Below are 7,418 nucleotides of genomic sequence, written 5' to 3'. Positions count from 1 at the left end.
TGGTTCTGCATAACCCTCACTAACATGTCCCTGAGTGGCAGCCCAGACCAGAGACATCTGCCTGGCCTTTGGTGATAACAGAACTCTGCTGATGAGGGCCACAGACTCAGACATAGCTCCCAATGGCAGCACAGGCCAGGACCCCACCATGATCCCGGTTAGCATCACTGGTTACTCATATCATGCTGTTCCTTACTCCCCTCGAGTCTCTGACTCTGACTCTCTTCATTTTGCTCACATCCTTCTGTTTCCCTTTCTCTTCTATTCCTCTACCACTTATCTGCTTCTCTTAGTGGTGCCTGGGGTCTCTGAGAGTCTGGGGTCATCTCAGCAGTGGTCATCCCTGGCATGGTCTGCCCTCCCCAGACACGCACAGCACAGGACTGGTGGTCATCTCAGGCTAGCTCCCCGTCTAGACTGGCGGTCATCCTAGGCTCACTCTTCTCCTTGCTTTCATGGCCTCATGCTGGGGTCATCTGACTAAGACTCGCTCCTTGCCTGGGACCCAGCGGTCCCAGGTCTGGATTCTTTTAGTCTCTGCAATGGGAGCCCTTCCAGGCCTGCCTGGAGCTGGACTGGGAGGGCGGGGGGGTCATCTCAGGCTAGCTCCATGTCTGAGCCCTCTGACACCTGACTGGTGGTCACCTTAGGACCCCCTTTTTTTTTAGGAGTGTTAGGCTACTAATCATTCAGACATTCACAGGTCAGAACACTAAACTTAGACATAACCTCTCTCCTCTCTGCCACCTACTAGCAGAGCAGCCACAGCTGCAGTGCCTATAGGGACAGATATTTCTTAGATAAACTTAGAAGGTGTTCCCCAGAATCTCTATTTTCTTACTGAATTGCTCAGGTGTATTGGGTTTCTTATCTAGCTCGTAAAAGAAATGCATTATTACTGTGTGCATATGTGATATGGGAAACACACGAGGCACGCTCATTTACCTATCGAAGCATCTTGCCACCCCTCACCTAACACTTTTTTAAAGGACTTATTGTTTCTTTTTATGTATGTGGGTATAATGTCTGCAAGATGCACAGTGCTCCTGCAGTGCTCATGGAAGCCAGTAGAGGGCACTAGGTCTCCTGGGACTGAAGTTAGATGGTTGCAGGTTACCATACAGGTACTAGGAATTGAACGTAGGTCCTCTGGAGAATAGCTAATGCTCTTAACTGCCTTTGATTCCCAGCACCCTCATGGCAGCTCAAAACCTTCTATTGCTCCAGTCCCAGGGGATCTGAAACCCTCTTCTGACCTTCTCTGGCACCAGACATACTCACAGTACACATAAATACATACAGGTAAAACATTCATAAAAGTCTTTTATAAAACAAATAAATGTAACAAAAGGATAAAGCGACAATCATATGCAGTGATGGTAGAAATAATGAGAAAAAACTTTAGACAAACTCTCTACTGAAGAGAAAGAGGATGGAAATTCTTTGTTCCCATCCCCACCAAAGGCTTGTCCTTAAGCACGTTCCTGGGGGTGGGGAGCAGCTATTTTCTCTCTGATGTCTAAATGGACCACACCACTAAGGGACCTTTGCAGATATGGCCCGCCCTCTACCAGGACCACTGTCCTGGTTCCCAGGCTGGATTCATATCAATGTTTTTTGTATGCAGACCTGCCAACGTAGAGCACACAGGAGCTCCCCTCTACTGCCCCCACCATCTAATGCTAAGGATCACATGGCCCAATCCCTTCCTGGATCCCCCCTCCCACCAACTGAAGTTGGTTTGGCACAAGAAATCCCAGAGCAGCCTCTACTTTCTACCAAGTCTCTCTGGCTCTCCGTGAATACAGAAAGTAGTCAGAACAAAGCCATGTGTGCCAGAGGGTCAAAAGTGATCCTGTGTGCCCTGGCCATAAAGTTCCCTGCCCTATGCAGCTACAAGTACACACAAATATTCTCTCTCCTTCTTCCAGAATTCAACAAAATTTGAATTTGAACAAAAGGAGCTCTGATACAATCACTCCCAGATCATTTCTTCAGAAAGACTCATGTTTTCAACCAGAGTAGATATGCCTGTCTGTCTCTCTCTCTCTCTCTCTCTCTCTCTCTCTCTCTCTCTCTCTCTCTCTCTCTCTCTCTCTCTCTCTCTCTCGGGCTGGACAACAGTTGTTTGCTGAGTCATCGGCGGGAAGCCGGCGCCATGTTTGGGTGCAGCACAAACGGCTTCCAACACATACACACACACACACACACAGAGGAGTCATGTGCCTGAGATTTTATTTCAGATTTCTGGAGATATAGGAAAGTTCTGGCTATCTTGCATCCACCATCTTCCCTCAATCCCCAGAGGCACTTTTTAGAGAAAGAAATCTATTGTCATATTAATACACTTTCTAGAAGGTCACTTACTACTTAATTTTGCTTATTGTGTAGTTAATATTTCAGATTTCATTTGCCCACACTGACTCCAATGATCAGTGTAAGATAAGGGTTTGGCAAAGATACAAAGTTACTCATTTTTTTCTCAAAGGAGTTAAGTATATTTTATGTGGAACACACACAAGTAATAACTTCTAGCTTGAGAAAGTTGGCTTTTATTTTCACAGGATTAATAACAAATATTTAATGACTTTGTAGATTTAAAATGTTTTAATTCATTAGCTGAGATTGTCTTTCCTGTATCTCCCTGAGATCAAGATGCAGAATCAGAATTCAGCTCCATTCATTTTCCACTGATTTGACTGGCTTCTAGGAAAAAGAGAGACAGAGACGGAGAGACAGAGAAAGTCTCTGGAGGATCTTCAATGACAGCTACATTTTCTTTAAACCAGAGAAACTTCTCTTTATCATTTTTGGTTATTGTAGTTAATGTTTTTGATTATTGAAAATAGAATATTTTGGTTTTGTCTGGATGTTCCTTTTATGTCAGAGTTGTTGTTTTGTCTTGGCATACATTATAAGACTTGTTTGTACTGAAATTTAATGTCATGTCCAAATTGATGCCTTTGGATGAGATTAACTACTCAGATTTCAGCTGAAAATATAGATCTGAAGAAGGAAACTATTTACATTGTCCATTTGGAAAATGGAAGGTATTTTCTATACGTAGAAAAATTGGTTTGGTCATAATGAAATGCCAAGCTCTTTCTTTTGTCTCTGGTTTATGATGAGAAACCCAGGACACTGTCTCTCTAACACATGATAGTCTCTGTATAGTATGTATGTATACATGTTCCTTTGTCTGCACATGTGAATGCTGGTGTGTGCGCGTGTGTGTGTGTGTGTGTGTGTGTGTGTGTGTGTGTGTGTGTACACATGTGCATGTGGAGGCCAGATGCTAATGTAAAGTATTTTCCTAAGTTGCTATCGGCCTTAAGTTTTGAGACTGAGTCTCTCACTGAACCTGAAGCTTGGTTGTCGGCTAGACTAGCTAGCCAGTGAAACCTAGGAATTCCCCTGTCTCTGCCATCACAGTGCTGGAACTTCAGGCACATACTGCAGAACTCTGTTTTTTATAGGGATGCTGAACTCCAAACCCAGGTCCCTCTGGATTGTGTAGTGAGCACCTGATCAACTGAGCCATCTCAATAGTCACTGATGCTCTTTATGTCTGGAATATAACCAAACTTAAAGAAGACAGTTAAAAACACAGCAAGAAGTCAAGATTTAAAATTAACAAAATATTTTTAAAAATAAAAAATCTACATAATAAATGATTTTTAAAGTAAAAATTATCTCAACCTTCTACTAGGCAAAATGGGAAAGGAAACATGTCAACTCCTCCTCCTCTTCCTCTTTTTTCTCCTTCTTTGGAGACAGGGTCTCACTATATATTCCTGACTACCCTTAAAAAAGAGATGACCATGAACATAAAAGAAGCCTACAAAACTCTAAATAGATTGGACCAGAAAAGAAACTTTTCCCAACACATGATTGTCAAAACACTATATGTTCCAAACAAAGAAAAAATACTAAAAGCAGTAAGGGAAAAAGGACACATAACATGTAAAGGCAGACCAATAAGAATTACACCCGACTTCTCAACAGAGACTATGAAAGCTAGAAGATTCTGGACAGACATCATACAGACTCTAAGAGAAGACAAATGCCAGCCCAGGTTACTATATCCAGAAAAATTCTCAATAGATGGAGAGACCAAGAAATTTCAGACAAAACCAAATTTACACAAGATCTGACCACAAATCCAGCCCTACAAAGGATAATAGATGGGAAACCCAACAAAAGGAGGGAAACTGCACCCTAGGAAAAGCAAGAAAATAAGCAAGAAAACCAAAAGAAGAACAACACACAAACATAATTCCACCTCTAACAACAAAAATAACAGAAACAACAATCACTATTCCTTAATATCTGTTAACATAAATGGACTCAATTCCCCAATAAAGAGACATAGACTATCAGACTGGATATGTAAATAGGATCCAGTATTTTGATGCATACAGGAAACTCACCTCAGAGACAAATACAGACACTACCTCAGAGAAAAGGGCTGGGGGAAAAAAGTTCCAAGCAAATGGCCCCAAAAAACTAGCTAGAGTAGCTATTCTAATATCGAATAAAATAGGTTTTCAACCAAAACTTATCAAAAAATATAAAGAAAGACACTTTTTACTATTACCAGAAAATTTTATCAAGATGAATTCTCAATCCTGAATATATATGTTCCAAATACAAGAGCACCCACATTCAAGAGAGAAACCCCATTAAAGCTTAAAACATATATTGCACCACACACAATAACAGTGGGAGACTTTAACACCCCACTCTCATCAATGGACAGATCATAGAAGCAGAAACTAAACAAAGACACAGCAAACTAGCAGAGGTTATGAACCAATTGGAATTAACACACATGTACAGAACATTTCATCCTAAAACAAAAGAATATACCTTCTTCTCAGCACCTCATGGCACCTTTTCTAAAACTGACCATATAGTCAGTCACAAAACAAGCCTCAACAGATACAAGAAGATTGAAATACTCCCATGCATCCTATCAGATCACCATGGACTAAGACTGGTCTTTAATAACAACAAAGACAATAAAAAGCCCACATACACATGGAATCAGGACAATGCTCTACTCAATGATAACATAGTCAAGGAAGAAAAAAAGAAATTAAGGATTTTCTAGAATTTAATGAAAATGAAAGCACAACATACCCAAACCTATGGGATGTAATGAAAGCAGCACTAGGAAAACTCATAGTAGTTCTGAGTGTCTCTTAAAAAAACAAAACAAAACAAAACAAAAAACCTGGAGAGAGCAAACACTAACAGCTTGACAGCACAGCTGAAAGCTCTAGAACAAAAGGAAGCAGATCCACCCAAGAGGAGTAGATGGCAGGAAATAATCAAACTCAGAGATTATATCAACCAAGTAGAAACAAAAAGAACCATACAAAGAATCAACAAAACCAGGAGATGGTTCTTTGAGAAAATCAACAAGATCAATAAATTCTTAGCCAGACTAACTAGAGGGCACAGAGAGAGTATCCAAATTAACAAAATCAGAAATGAAAGGGGAGACATAACAACAGAAACTGAGGAAATTCAAGAAATCGTCAGATCCTACAAAAGCCTATACTCAACACAACTGGAAAATCTGGAGGAAATGGACAAATTTATAGACAGATACCAGATACCAAAGTTAAATCAGGATCAGATAAACAAATCTAAACAACTCTATAACATCTAAGTAAATAGAAGTCATCAAAAGCCTCCCACACACACACACATACATACACACACACACACACACACACACACACACACACACACAAAAGCCCAGGACCAGATAGGTTCTGTGCAGAATTCTATCAGACATTCATAGACGACCTAATACCAAGACTTTCCAAACTATTCCACAAAATAGAGACATAGGGAACACTACCAAACTCATTCTTCAAAACCACAGTTACTCTCACTCCTAAACCATACAAAAACCCTACAAGGAAAGAAAACTTCAGACCAATCTCCCTAATGAATATTGATGAAAATATATTCAATAAAATTCTTGCAAACCGAATGGAAGAACACATCAAAATAATCATTCATCATGATCAAGTAGGCTTCATCCCTGGGATGCAGGGATGGTTCAATATATGGAAATCCCTCAACGTAATTCAACATATAAACAAATTCAAAGAAAAAAAACACATGATCATCTCACTACATGCTGAGAAAGAACTTGACAAAATTCAACACCCCTTCATGTTAAAAATCCAAGACCCATACCTAAACATAGTAAAAATCAATATACAGCAAACCAGTAGCAAACCTCAAACTAAACAGTGAGAAACTTGAAGCAAAACCACTAAAATCAGGGACTAGACAAGGCTGTCCACTCTCTCCCTTCCTATTCAACATAGTACTGGAAGTCCTGGCTGGAGCAATTAGACAGCAAAAGGAAGTAAAAAGGATACAAATCAGAAAGGAAGAAGTCAAAATATCAGTATTTGCTGATGATGTGATAGTATATTTAAGTGACCCCCAAAAATTCCACCAAAAAACTTTTGCAGCTGATAAACAACTTCAGCAAAGTGGCTGGATATAAAATTAACTCAAACAAATTAGTAGTCTTCCTCTACTCAAAGGATAAATATGCTGAGAAAGAAATTAGGGAAAAGATAACCTTCACAATAGTCACAAACTACATGAAATACCTTGGTGTGACCCTAACTAAGCAAGTGAAAGATCTGTATGACAAAACTTCAAATCTCTGAAGAGAGAAATTGAAGAAGATCTCAGAAGATGCTCATGGATTGGAAGGATCAACATTGTAAAAATGCCCATCTTACCAAAAGCAATCTACAGTTTCATGCAATCTCCATCAAAATTCCAACTCAATTCTTCATAGAATTGGAAAGAGAAATTTGCAAATTCATCTAGAATAACAAAAAGCGTAGAATAGCAAAATCTATTCTCAACAATAAAAGAACTTCTGGGGGAATCACCATCCCTGATCTCAAGCTGTATTACAAAGCAATTGTGTTAAAAACCACATGGTATTGGTACAGAGACAGGCACATGGATCAATGGAACAGAATAGAAGATCCAGAAATGAACTCCTACATGTGGTCACTTGATCTTTGACAAAGGAGCTGAAAACATTCAATGGAAAAAGGACAGCCTCTTCAACAAATGGTGTTGGTTCAACTGGCAGTCAGCATGCAGAAGAATGCAAATTGATCCTTTCTTATCTCCTTGTACAAAGCTCAAGTGCAAGTGGATCAAAGATCTCCACATAAAACCGGGTACACTTAAACTATTAGAAGACAAAGTGGGAAAACATAGACACAGGGGAAAATTTCCTGAACAGAACACCAATGGCCTATGCTCTAAGATCAAGAATCAATAAATGGGACCTCATGAGACTGCAAATTTTCTGTAAGGCTAAGGACACTCAAGAAAACAAAATGGCAGCCAACAGACTGGGA

The sequence above is a fragment of the Micromys minutus genome (genome assembly GCF_963924665.1).
Source record: "Micromys minutus genome assembly, chromosome: 9".
Lineage (NCBI taxonomy): Eukaryota > Metazoa > Chordata > Mammalia > Rodentia > Muridae > Micromys > Micromys minutus.
The sequence above is the reverse complement of the archived record's forward strand: the minus strand, read 5'-3'. Positions refer to the sequence as shown.